Source organism: Elaeis guineensis, chromosome 13, assembly GCF_000442705.2.
Source record: "Elaeis guineensis isolate ETL-2024a chromosome 13, EG11, whole genome shotgun sequence".
Classification (NCBI taxonomy): Eukaryota; Viridiplantae; Streptophyta; class Magnoliopsida; order Arecales; family Arecaceae; genus Elaeis; species Elaeis guineensis.
In genome coordinates, this window is record NC_026005.2 from 15,314,910 (window position 1) to 15,330,461 (window position 15,552).

Below are 15,552 nucleotides of genomic sequence, written 5' to 3' on the forward strand. Positions count from 1 at the left end.
TTTATTAAGCATTACTGTAACATATCGTCTGACACTTTAACCGAGTAAGTAGTAATGAAGCAAAATGTCATGATAAGACATCTAACGACCTCAGCTAGCTATCTCCATACAAGTGGCACTAAAGCTACCACCGTTGGGAATATTCACTTACTCTTCCCTTAGCTATGATGGTCACCTTTTGAAATGCCTTTGATGGATTCTTCACGGATATAATCATGTAAATTCTATCATTTATTCATCTAGTTACAACCATGAATATGTGAATTCTGAAATTTTAACTCATCTATATAATCTTGTAACACCATACCAAATACTCTTTCCCTATACTGAAATATATATATATATATATATATATATATATATATATTAGACAATCATTAGCAACTTGATGTGCAGTTTTCTGAGATAGGATGTACTAGTCCATGTCTTAACAGCTGCATAATTTTTTGGATCAATACTATTCAATCTCTCCAGTTGAAGTGCTTTGCCAAGGTCTTATTTTCAAGCTGCAAGAATTTCTTCAGTAATCACAAATTTCTTTTATCGTTGAAGTATCAAATATATGAAATCCTCTTAACTGCTCGTGCTTTAATGGTCATTCTTAAGAACTCCAATCATTGAAAATTATGCACTGCATATTGACAAGAGAAGAATATTGAAGATTTATCACAATCAACCTTTATGAAGAAGCTACATATGCCAACTGTCCAGTTGTGTTGATGAAAGAGACTTATTTCATCTTCCCCTCCTCTCCCCCCTCCCCCCCCCCCACACACAGAGAGAGAGAGAGATCCATCCTCGCCTCTCTTTGATATTTGGCCGAGCTTCAACCCTTCCTAGCAAATGAAGTAGCTTCTGTAAAGATTGCAAATAATTAGGTGGATTTATATCCTAGAAGGTTTACTACTAGCAATTTAGAAGTTTATTAATGACTGCACCAAACCAATTTGTAGATGTCTATGAGTCCGGTAGATATATAACTAAGGAGGTTTCATTAATATATTAAGGATAAAATGAACATTTATTTGAAGACTAATCCAATGAAAAAGGTTTTCACCAGGTGCTTAAACTTCAATATGGGTACTGTGGGTGGATATTGATGGCAAATTTATTATTATGTGAAATCCCCTTGGTGAAGTTTATTTAATGCCAATGACAATTTACGCATGACATCTACCAAATTAGGTGAAGCCACTAAAGCTGAAAACACAAGAGCCTCACTAAAAAGATCAAGAGATCTTAGCGCAAGCAAAATTTTCTATCATAGGTTCAATGAAGAAAAATTTAGGGCAGCATGCATGCTAGAATGACAAAAATTTTGTATAAACAGTAGAAACGATTTAATCTAATATGCATCTTCTAGATCTTATCTCATGAGATCATTTTCATCATGTTCTTAAGATCTATATGTAACAAATAAAATTAAATTAAATTAAAAATTATGAAGATCTCATCTTCACCTTTGTGCAGGTAGTTATTCACCGCAATTGATGATCGTGGACATCTCTTCGATTTCTTTTAAGTCGCACAAGCATCCGGCCTCTACAGATATCCACAGGACAAATCTAGAAAAGTTTCTCTTTTATTTCTTCACTAAGAAACCAACAAGCAATCTTTAAAACATGAAGAAGAAGATGAGAGAACTCCTCTCAAATCAGCAATCTGACTTTACACGTAGAAGGAAGAAGGAGCCCTAACCCTTGGACATGGAAACCAAAGACACCCAACTCTTGGGTGTGATGAAGAGAGGAGAGGGAGAGGACATGGAGAGCTCAAGAAGAGAGGGGGAGGCGTGAAGTATTGGAGCTAACTTGCTTTGATTGTTTCGGATTTAGAGATCTCATCTCAAGCTCTTTTTATAGGCTAAAATGGAGTCCTATTTGGTTTAAAAATTCTATCAAATCAGATTCTTATCTCATAAGAAACTCAAAATCAACTCTTGGTATGCCTCTACTTGCTCTTTTTGATGCCAAAATCAGATGGAGCGTGCACCCCATCTTTTTCTCCCTTTTCTAATCGCAATAGGTCTGAGGGGTGCCAACCGTAGATCTAATCTAATTGGGTTCAAATTCAATTTCTTCCAACTTAATTAATGATAGAAAATCAACTCTTGACTGCCCATAATGCTTGCAATTATCTTGGTCCAATCTCCATCTCATAGAGATTCAAGGCAAAAGAGGATTTTGGGTTTACCATGTGCTGGCATGGTTTTCTATACCCAATAGAATTTCTCAAATCCAAATCAATTGGAACCACATGATCCTAATTGTATGATCCTAGATCAAATCTTTTATTGTGTAACCTCATAGGTTCAATTCTGTCTGGTAGTAGGTATATTGTGATCTCCATCAATAATATCATTGGAACTTCTTTTAATAGATTGGAACCCTTTCTAATTCGAGAATTATTGATCATCAGAATAATTCTTAATTGGTCTTATGATCCATTAGTGATACCTAGCAGTATGTAGTGACAATCCAGCAAAATTGAATAGATGAATCTTTAGGTACAATTGCCGTGGTCCGATTCTTCTATCATGACTTCCAATAAGACCAAGGTCATGGATAACTCATCAACTTGATCTAGTCATATGTAAAATACAATCAATTTGAGCAATTTGAGTTCTTAGTGAATCCTTATGAAAACTCCTTTCAATCATTCACACCTACCATGGCTATGGACTTTCGAATTCAGTTTCATGATCCTCATAGGACTTTTCTCTAACTATCAGGATCAATAGATCTCATATAGGTGTACATCCTATTTCTACAATGAACCTACTGTAGCCAACATACACCTCAAAGTTTTATATGACTAAGAGATCGAGTTATGGTGTAGTCAAACTCCAACAACCTCATTATGAATAGCAGAGATGTCGCAGGTCAAAGAACTATTCACACTACTGTAGCATCAAGTATATCACGACGAGAAGATAGATATCCAAGTGACTATTCATGTTCGTCACGCTCAGCACCCTTGTTCCCTAACAAGTGCCTGCACTCTCGCTCAGTATCTCCACACTGTAAATTCAAAACTCATCTATCCATAAGGAAGTGATTCATGCATTAACCTATCTGGATGGATCATTGTCTCCGTGATGATCCTATGATCAGGAGTAGTTTATAAATTAACTACCAATGACACGTGCCTTAAATTCTCAACTCTTGAGAATATATGTCATCATCTTGTTAATTCATTAAACGATTCATAGATACATTACACAATATGATTGGATAAATAATCTAAATTTTATTTTATTATTAAGTAAAAATTACAAACTTTGCCCTTAAAAAGATTACATATGTTGACCTAATTGGCTTCTAGGACATACATCTAATATTCAATATTTTTGTTGGTCTATGGAGCCATTCTTAATTATACCTCTTGTTTTTCTTTTTCCTTTCCTATTTTTCTTTTTTGCTCTTTTTCTAATTGAAAACATCAAGAGGGGATGGAGGTTTGGGAGACTCGTTAGCTAACATAGAAGAAACCTACCCAAAACCACTAAAATAACCAAGCTACATAAAATATCATTCCTAGGAAGACATCATGCTCACTTCAATGTATATATAAATGTAGAGAAAACTCCATCCTAATTCATCTTCATGCATGCCTAGGCAATTGTGAGGTAGCCATGGGGGTTTAATTTTACAACATGCAACTACCATGAAAATTCTGAGGTTATAATTACCTAGACACATTGAGATCTTATTAAAGAAAATAAAATTGGCATGCATATGTGTGTTTATGTGTGTGTATAGGGATAGACTAGAATAAAGTCCATCAGATTTAAATTCAAATTCGATTAGATCAAAACTCTATAATGAATGTCCTATATCAATGATCCAAGCCATTAGATGTAATCTACTGTCTCAAAACTATTTGTACTTCAAAAATTATATAATTTAAGGACCCCTAGTTTATACATCAAGTAGTCAAAAATTGGATAGCCTAAATTAAATTAAATTAAATATATTTTTTGACCATTTGATACATAGGTTAGGCATCTGCAAATCATAAAATTTTGGGTGTACAAATAGTTTTGAGATAATAGATCACATCTAATGGTTTGGATCATCAATATAAAACCCTTATCATCCTATTTTGATCTGATCAAATCTGAGTCCAAACAAAAATTACTTCATATTCATTCAACAAATGAATAAGAAAAAAGATTCCTATAGGACTAGACACCTAACAAAACTAGCTAATAAGTCTGTATCTTCCAATAAGATAACCCATCTCACAAACAACTTAAAAAAAATGAAGGTTAAGAGAGCAAAGAGGCATATATTTTAACAAGGACTGAAACAGGACATAATATAAATATGTTGTACATAAAATGATCCAGCGTGCATATATAGAGGAACATATACAAAACATAGAGAGAAGGGAACTCTTTTTTTTTTTATTTTGCAGCAATCGAGCTTTAAGGGACGGATGCAAAAAACCCTTGGTACATTTGCATGTGGCAATACCTGGACACTAACCTCGACTCAAATATCTCGCATAAGCCTTCATGGTTGAGACATCAAGTCACAAACGGTAATAGCAGTACCGCCTGTTAGTATTTGCGCCCTCTGAACCCACACTCTCCTCTACACAGTGGATAGTGCAAGAGAAGTAACATTTTGATTTAAAAATAGATATACATATTGGTCTTCTAGGTCAAGGACATGGCAGCTTTCATATGCAAAGTGGTCTTGATGCATAATGTCAGGCATTGTTTAGAGAACTTGCAAAAGCTACATTGGCATGAATTTAAGTAAAATGTGTAGCCTTGAATAGGTGCATGAGGAAAAAAAAAAAATCTTGCATGCATCATGAAGATGTTTATGACCATACTAGAGAATGCACACACAAATCATTCAGAAAGACATCATTCACCAAAATATAAAGATAAATTTGGTCATTTTTTATGGAAAGCATAAGCCTATGATGCATGTGCAGAACGGGCATCATGCATGCTTAAACACGAATGATGCATGGGATCATTAGGAGTAGTTTGTGGGATTTTTTATCAAAATAATGTTAATTTTAAAATATTTTATCAAAATAATATTGTTTCCAAACTATTTATGATAGTACAGTTTCAGAAAAAATCGTCCTATCATAGGATGACTTTCTGTGCTGACTCAGTACATCCAACATCAGATTGGAGGGACGCGTTGGATAACAAAGTCGCCTTGCGGTAGAACAACTATACGGGTCGTCCTATAGTAAGATGACTTTATAAGTCATCCTATCATAGGATGATTATATAAGTCGCCCTACCGTAGGATGATTTCATCAGAGCCCTGAGACCCCCCTACATGAGATCTCTCTCCGTCTTGTTTTTCTTCTCATGCGCAGTCCATAGGGCAATTTCCTTAGAGCCCAAACCTCCCAAAACCCAAGACCTCTCCCTCTCCCTCTTCGTCTCGTGCGTCCCTCTCCCTCTCCCTCTCGTGCGTCCCTCATTGGTGACCGGCTTTCCCTCTCCCTCTCCCTCTCGTGCATAAGGCCGAGCAGGTCGGCCTTCCCTCTCCCTCTCGTGCATAAGGCCGTGCAGGTCGGCTTTCTCTCTCCCTCTTGTGCATGCGATCGAGCAACAACTCTCCCTCTCCATCTCGTGCATGTAGCCGAGCAACAACTCTCCCTCGCCCTCTCCCTCTCTCTCTCTCCCCCTCTCCCTCTCATGCATTCGGGCAGCCTCTCCCTCTCTCTCTCCCCCTCTCGATCTCTAGCGTGCAGGTAGTCGGCTCTCCATCTCCGATCATCTATAGTGGAAATACAGTATTAGGAGATAAGGCATTTATTTTATTTTTATTTTTTGCTTGTTATTCTTGTTATTTTTTCTTTTTGTTGTAGACATATGGGGAAAGAGAGCACTTGAGGGAGATTAGAGGGGTTTATTAGGTTTCATTTGGTGTGGTTTCTCGAGGTTTTGAGAGCTTAATCTTAGGACTTGTCCTATAGTTTCTGGATTGGATCTATGATCTATATTTCAATCTTAGGACTTTTCCTATAGTAAGATGGGTTGGATACCTTCATTGCTGAAGATTTGCTTGTCAAACTTAAGGACTTAAGTTTGAAATGCATCGGTCATGTATTTCAAATTTAGGGATTTATTCTAAAAAAGATGCCTTACAATTTGTATATTTATGCAGTTAGTTTTCACAATAGTTTTTGAAAAATGGATTCAAGACTTATCACTATTATCTTCTATTGGGATGGAAAGATCAATCGTGATGCTAACGGTTCATATTATGATGGTGGAAGAACTCGGATGGCCATTATAGACCGTAATGTAATGTATCAAGAACTTGTGCGGGTCTGCTATACTGTCACTAGATGGGATCCCAATCAATATGGAGTTTTTCTAATATGTAGATTTCTCATTCATACGGCTGGATAATATTTAGCTATGCCTATTGAAGACGATCAGACAACGTATATCGTCTTGGATATCCCATCACAAGAGATGTTTCTAGCAGTTGAAATTTTTGTCGAGCCGGCAGCGGTAGGAGTTTCAAGTGGTGGTGAACAGCATGTAAATGTGTCTCAGCCTGTATTTGCTCTACTTGTATAGTCAGGCATAGGGGGATCTCTACTTGATGCATCTCTAATAGCCGATGAAACTGAGTATGAGTATGGAGGCACCCCTGCTGTATCCGTAATTGATAGTCATCAGTGCATGATAGGGAAAGAGGTTGTGTATCCATAGTGGAGTAACGCTGCATTTGATGATGCAGAGGCTAGTTCTAGTTATGTAGCAGCTATCATGGAGCACGTGGAGCATGAAGCTAATGACCCTATATCACTTAATCAGCCACATGCATACCATGCTCGGGTTGGAGGATTGGAAATCACAACGGTCAATACAACTTTATTTGAAAATAAAATTGCTATCAATTATGATCCTAATCCTACTGATGACGAAGATGATGATGATGATGTGGAGCCTGATAGCAGTGTGATAGTGAAAAATCCAGTGCAAAAGAGGATATCCCACCACATGAGGCGCCCCTTGTTTTTGAATTTGGGCTAGTTGATGCATCTGACGATGATGAGGCTGCATCCCATGAAGCATTACTAGAACATCCATTTTTGGATGGAAATAAAAAGTTAAGAAAGAAAATAGTATTTAGATTAAAAGAATAGGTCCAACGCATCGTGAAACAGTACGCACCCACCATTCTTTCAAAGTTATGGAGTCAGATAGAGTTAAATGGAGCATCGTGTGTAAACAATCTGATACTTACAGTTGGCATCTCCATATATTCTTTCGGACTAAGATGCAGCGATAGGAGATTATGATATATAAAGGGCCACACACATGCTTAAATATAGATGTGAAGCGAGATCATCTATAGCTTGATGTATGCATGATTGTCGATATCATTAGAGGATCAGTTAGGACAGAGATATCCACATTCCTATCTATATCAGCCTATCAGACTTATGTACATGATACATGACAGTGTGAAGCATCTTACAGGAAGATGTGGATAGCTAAACAACTTGTTATAGATGAGCTGTTTGGAGATTGGACAGAGTCCTATAACACATTGGGTTCTTGGCTAGCTGCAGTTTGCCGTGCCAATGAAAGGATCGTGATAGATTTTACAAAAAATTCCATAATAGGGGCAAACATAAAGGTGTTCCATCAAGATTTTTGGACATTCGGTCTATACATTCAGGGCTTCTAGTTCTACCGTCCACTGATTAGTATCGATGCGACGTATTTATACGATCGATATAAGGGTACTCACTACTACAAAAAAAAAACTACAGCAATGGTTGACCACTGCTATAGCTTACGATAGTAGTTTCACAACCACTGCTATAGCCTACGATAGCAGTTCCACAACCATTGCCACTGTCGTCGTCACCGTAGGTCTATGACAATGGTTATTACAGTGGTTGATATAACCACTACCATATTCTAGGTATAACAACGATTATTCAACCACTGCTATAGCTTATAAAATAGTAGTGGTTTTTCAACCACTTCTATAGAGGCTATAGCAGCAGTTAGGTAACCACTGTTATAGCATCTATAGCAGCGATTATTCAATCGTTGCTATAGCTTCTACAGTAGTGGTTGGACAATTGCTGCTTTAAATTATATAGTAGTGGTTAAAAAATCGCTATCACAGACTACAGCAGTGATTGTGCAACCACTGCTATAGATCTACGAAAATAATTTGTCAACCACTGCCATAGATCTATGGCAGTGGTTGGCATGGAACCACGACAGCAGTTGATACGGATGCAGTAGCGGTTGTGCAACCACTGCCGTGGGCTATGCCAGTGATTTTTTTGCTACGACAGCGGTTGTGAACCGCTGTCATAGCCCATTTCTGTAGTTATTAACTTTCCAACTACTTAAATTTATCATTTTTTATCTGATAGACATAGTTCAATATATAATTACTCAAATTAAAACTTGCAAGAACAAAAAATTTTATATAAAACTCAATAATAATATAGGAATATATCTCAAATATTCAAATTATATTACTAATCAAATTATGTTATAATATTTTTTAAATAAAAATAAAATACATCAAAAATCTCTTAAATCAAAATCTTCCTCTTTAAGCATCTCATCATCACCAGAAAGGGCTGAAGAAAGACTGGGAGGGGTTGTAGCAGGAGTTGGAGGGGCTGGAGCTGGAGCTGAAATGCTAGCCAACATGTCCTGAATGTTCGAAAAATCAGTTTCAAGATGAACGAAGAGCTGTGTCACCAAAGCAGATATGATGCTCTGTAGTTGAGATGCGCGCTCCTAGCCTGAGATGTGTGCTCCTGAGCCTGAGCTGCTTGCACCAAGGCCTTGTCAAACTGCTCCCGACTGAGGACCTCAGAAGCATGTGAGGAGACACTCACCTCAGATCAGTAGCTCATCGGCGTATGTCTCATTCTGCAACGAATCCTCCTAGAGTGCTCAGGTCCCAAGACTTGAGACAGATGGTCATGGGGGTCAGAGGTGTCCCGACCCTCGCTCGCAAGTGCGTCTAGTTGCTCCTGTAATTATAAATTCAAATAAAATCTCATAAAAATATTATAATACTAATCATACTAATCATACTCCAGTTATTACTTATAAAAATTCTTCCGATCACGATGTTCATCGACCTATCCTTCTTGTCTGTACGATTCGATCAGAAGATGATGCTACGGTTGGGCATCACCCCTTCTCTGGTTAGCTATAATAATCAATCAGCTTGTTAGAAACATGCAAAAAATTAATAATTCAATAACTTATAAACTAAAGGATCATAATTTATTACCTCTCTATACACACAACTGACCATAGACTCACAATCGAGAGTGTACGTGTACTTCTGAGCAGTCTGATTCTCTCGATTCTGATGAGATGTAGCCTAAAAATATTTAAATTACATAAGTTAAAATTAAATACAATTATTAGTATAATAAAAAATTTAAAAATTATAAATTAAATTTAGAAGTCTTGGCTCCTCCAATGCCTGATCATCTCCTCCCACTGACTCAGGGGACAATCCTGGATCCAAAGAGCAAGCTCCTCCTTAGTGTCCCTATGGTGCTCTAACCATCCTTTGTGGAGCTTGATCTTGTAGTTTTGATACAACTCTTCAATCTTCTACAATCAGACATCTCGAGCCCTCTCATATCTGGAAAGTCTTACCTCCTCTATACAAAGTTATCAAAAATCAGTTACAAAATTATTTTAATCAAACATAATATAAACATATCATATATATATATAATTAAGATACACTCACCCAAATCTTTTCCCACATCCAGTCTTTGTCCCGAGAGTCCATCAATCATCAATCTACGGACAGTATGGAAATGATGTCGGACCACATCACAGGCACTCTGAAAAAGAAATGCATCTCCTATGCGGTCTCCCCTACTAGCCTCCCCTTCTGATCGTACTCTACCATGATCTGATGCTGGCAATTCCATACATGCGGCATGCATATGAGACCGCAAAATATTCTACTGGATGATGCATCTGCAATGAAAATACATTATGAATATATAAAAGTGTACAATAACTATATAAAATAAATAAATAAATAATTGATATAATGAAAATCTACTCTCATTGAGATCATGCGACGTTGATGCTGGTAGAGCTAGATCGGTGGGTGGAGTATGTGCTGGAGATGTTGCTGCCAGTAGATGCTCATATGTGCCGATGGGAGGAAGATGTGCCTGCAAAACTGAAGCTGAGGCCGATGCAGTGAGAGGAGTATGTGCCTCCGAAGCCGATGTAGATACAGAGGTGGATGTGGAGGTGGAGCTCCATGTAACCCACCGAGCGGTGGGGGTGAAAGCTAGATGGTATTTCGATGCGATCATGATCTACAATGTTAATGAACATTAATAAATATAATATGTTGTTAAATAATAATATTATTAGAGCATAAATAAATAAACACTAATATTTATACTAGGATGTTGACCTACTGGCATCTACAATATGGATATCACTATCGCTCTTGACAAATGTATCTGAGATCTCGACAACATCAAGTAAATTTTGTCCTAAAGGAATACTTTGTATACATGGTCCAACATCGTCATCAACCTCGGTATTATCAAAGATATGTCTAGGCATCATCCTCACAACAACACCCCATTGAGACTCCAAGGAATCACTAACCTAAAAGATTTGACTAGCTTGGAAGGCAAGTATATACGGTTCTTCAGTGCGGAGATGGTGTTGTATGTTGATAAGAGTAAAACCACACTCATCAGTCTTCATCTCTGACTGAGACAAGATGTCAAACCAATCGCATTTCATCAATATAACCCTCCCTTTAGAATAGTAGTCCCAAATGACTATCTTCTCTATAACCCCATAATAGTTCAAATCCTCCGTATGGGCTGTGAATCTCTCGAGCTAGTATAGCATCCAGTGGTGGCACTCAACATCATATCACTATTTTGTGTTGTTATGTTTTAAGCTCGACTGTGAATATTGAACCTATAGCCGTTGATGATGAGCTGTTTATACTCACGCATGATACGATTAGATCCCATTGATAGAGCATGCACTTCATGGCTCACATTATCGAGCGATACTCTCCACATCTAAGAATATGATACCTAATTAGTAAACATGTTCAAATAGGATGTATAAGACAGAAATATATACTAGCTTACATAATCTTTGAACCACTCAGAAAATTTTTTGCTATGCATTTTCTCTTTTTTCTGCATGCTTAGAGCACCGTATTTTATTCTTATGACCTCCTTGTGTTTGCTATATAAAGAACAAATTTAGAGTTACTAGTGCAACAGAATATTTTTTTCTAAGTAATGAGAAATAAATAAGGTTGAGTGACTTACCTTATGTACGGTTCAAAGATATCATAATTGAATAATATGTAGCGGTGCACCTTATCCCTTTTCTCAAGCCTCAAATCAGTGAGGCGATATGAAGTGAAAAGTTCACTTGACTGTGGAATAGACTTAAATACAGGCTCAATTGGCTTATACTGATCATCCTGATTCTTCATTGATCGATTACGACGTGTCTGGAGCTTATTTAAGTACATAGTACAAAAATCAATACACTCTTGATCCTAATAATCTTCTGCTATGGATCCCTCCGGATAATTCATATTTCTTACATAAGATTTCAGTATTTGAATATTCTTCTTGGTGGGATACATCTATCGGTAGAACACTGGGCCTCCAAGTGTAACTTTTCCCACAAGATGCATGGTGAGATGCATCATAACTGTGAAAAATGATAGTAGAAATATCTTTTTCAGATCACATAATATAATCACCACCTTTATCTTTATTTCCTTCACGTCTTTCTTAAGTAACCTCTTCACACAAATATCTCTATAAAGTTGCAAAGACAAATAACAGTCATTCTCTTATTTTTTGATAACACATGTTGAACAACTATTGGGATTAACTCCTGCATCAATACATGGTAATCATGAGCCTTCCATCCACCAAGTCTCACATCCTTACTGTTCACATACTTTGATATGTTGCTTGAGTATCCATCTAGGATCTTTATGTTCTCCAACACACGAAGAAATGTGGACCATTCAGAGATATTCATAATATAGTATGCATGAGGGAGCCTCTACTATTCTCCCCCTAACGGCTCCAGATGGAGTGATTTCCTAATACTCTATTTTTTTAAGTCAAATAAAAAATTCAAGTCATTCTTGATCTTATCCTTGATGTTCAAGATCATTGCCAATAAGAGCTCACACTTGTTCTTTTCAATGTGCGTGATATCTAAGCAGTGACGCAATAAGTTTGTCTCCTAATATGGCAAGTTAAAGAATATACTTTTTTTCCTCCAATTAAAGTGTGTGTCGACATCTGCCTTTGATCGACGCTTCCTCTTCTTACCACCAATCAGATCACCTTTTCTAAATTCAATACTGAGATCATCTAATTCTCTCAACACCTCACTTCTAGACATCCGGCCAGGTGCCTCACCTTCTTCAACAGTGCCATCAAAGGAGCATGCATCCTTTCTGTATAGATAGTTTCAACGGAGAAAACGTCAATGCCTCATAAAGCTAAAGCTTCTTCAATGTGTCAACCTTTTAGATCGGATGTATTTTTCACAAATCATACACACTAGCTCACCTTTCATGCTCGAACCCGATATTAGAACATAAGCTGGAAAGTCATTTATTATCCATATAAGTACCGCATGCATAGAAAATAACTCATTCATCAAAGCATCAAAAGTTGAAATATCCTAAACCCACAACTGTTTCAGCTTGACAATAAGAGACTGCAAATTGATATCAATGTCATTTCTTACCTCCATCAGTCCAGAGATGAGCACTGTCATGAAAGCAAAGAATTTTTTCATGCATATCCATGGTGGAAGGTTGGAAACATGAGCAAACACTAGCCATACACTATAGTTAGTATTCATGTGCTTGAACAGATTAAAACCATCGCATAACAAGCTCAACCTCACATTGCGTATCTTTTGTGTGAAGTCGAGATGTATTTCATTAAACTTTTGCCATGCCTCTCCATCAGCTGGATGCCTCAATACATCATCTTTTATTCACTCTTTTTTATGCCATCTCATGTCCTTCGATGTCCTTGCCAACATAAACAACTTTTGTAGTCTCGTTATCAAAGAAAAATGCCACATTAATTTTTGAGGAATATGGGTCCATGTGCCATCTTTGTTCTATTTACATCTTGATACACTGCACCTTATGCACTCATTTTGGTTGGCATCCTCCTCCCAATAGAGTATGCAATCATAGGGCATGCATGTATGTTATTGCAAGTAAAGCCCAACTATTTAATAATCTTCGATGCCTCATAGTTATTCTTCGAGATTTGTGCATTGTTCGAAAGAATATCCTCTAAAAGCTCTAGTATGCAGTTCACTCCATTATTACTGAATCCATTGGAGCATTTCGCATGATATAACTAGATTAAGAACTCAAGCTTCGTCATCTTTTCACATCCGATATACAACAGGATATTAGCATTCTCCATCAACTTACAGACCTTCTCCTCATCCTCACTGTTTGTCATTCCACCAACCACAAGATCAAGATGGATATAAATGCACCATCATTGTGGCCAACAAATAGAAAGATATCACGAATCATTTGTTTCACTCTTCCATCATATTGATCGTCTCCTTGCGGCCTACCCTCATCATGTTGATCCCAACAAAATTCATAGCCGGATTTAAAGCCATAAATAGTGAGGTGATCATTTACATCTTGACGAGATAGCCAAAGCCCACCCATACACTTCTTACAAGGACATTGGATAAATTCATGGTTTTCGAATTTCTCTATAGCAAAATCAAAAAAATTTTGAAGTCTAACCTCATATTCTGATGAGAGCCTATTCAACTTCATCCACCCCTTATCCATTATAAAAATGATGATATTGCAGTTAAATCATGTATGAAAATGAGACATAATACAATAACAGCAAGATAATTTGATAGTAATTACTCATAATTTGCACACGCATACCAATGCTTAGAGTTCATAATATTATTATATATGCAAACAAAAAATATTATTTCAATCATGACAAGTTGAGAAGGACTAGCCAAATATTGCATGTATTATAAACAAATATTTGAAAGAACAAAAATATATTAAAAAATTATATTTGGAGATTTATACAAATAAAAAAATAGGGAATATATATATGAGAATCTATACAATATTTGGAGATTTATACAAATAAAAAAACTCTAGAAATACATTCTAACTAGGCCTCTTTATTTTTTTTATTTTTTATTTTTATTTTTTTTTCTGCTGGGGGTGCGTGCGCTCTTTGATTGTTCGAGCTTCCAGCAATATGCTTTTTGCGAGCCGATGCATCTGGATGCATATGGATCATTGACTCCTCCAACGGGGGTGCACTTTTTCATGGGAAATGATGCCGGTGTCCCTCCCCGAGACGAAATACCCTCGGATATATTTAGATCATAGACTCCTACAAGAGCGATACACTTTCCCATGTGACCCGATTGCAGTGTGCCTCCCTGATTAGAAATCTTAGGCGATCGATCACACTTCGATAGAAGCATCAAGAAGAGCGGCTATCGATACATCACCAACCTACTTTCCACAATGAAGCACCTCTACTGAGGCTCTTGGCGATAGACTTTAGCTCTTCAACGCCTTTAACGCGTCCGGTAGTCACATGTCAAACCTATGATTTTGAGAATTTTTTTCCCCCTCTTTTCGAGGGAATGTACTAATGCTATTGTGACCTCACTAAATTGGGATAAAACTCTGAAAAAGCTTTACAGATGCATGCCTGATTCTAATTTGTTTAATCCCAAGCCATGCAGGATACTTTTTGATCGTTTTGATGGAAAATGTAAGATGTAGGTTGAATATAGCGCAACCGGCCATACCACCAAAATTCAGGGCAAATGAACTTCCCCTCTACCCAGTTCTATTATTTCAATTAATTCGGCCAAAATGACTACCAACAGCAAATGAGTTTGGGGATGAATCAAATCAGTTGTGCCGTGAACATAAAACAGGGATCAATGACCCAGGACGTCATGAGCTCTAATTATTTTTCTAATCTTAAATTCTGGAAATCAACAAAAACAAATAAATATTGGCTTGAGATTTCATAAGATCTACTTTAATTTTCCTCAAAAAACCTACTTTAGTCTAAAATTCATCAAAATATGATCCAAACAAATTTTAATCTAAATTTGCTTATCTTGCCTTACTTGCACGATTGTCATGGAACATGATCCATGTTCTGGTATTGCATATGCGCATATAGCGATGCACAGGGTGGTCGTTCTCATAATCAAAGAACAAGTTTGATTATGATGAGGAACAAATACTCAATATTTCATTAATTACTCAAACAAGATTACAAAGAGCCTGATTTGGAGGTGCTCAACATAATATCTACTCGCTTTATTATAAGAAATGAACCTTCATAGATATTTTATAGACCCTAGGGACTTTTGTAGAGTGATTATTCAGTATTTGGACTTCATTTAATATGACTTTTTTGTAGGTCTTCACGACCATTTGAACTTTCTGTTTCTCGATCGGAAAT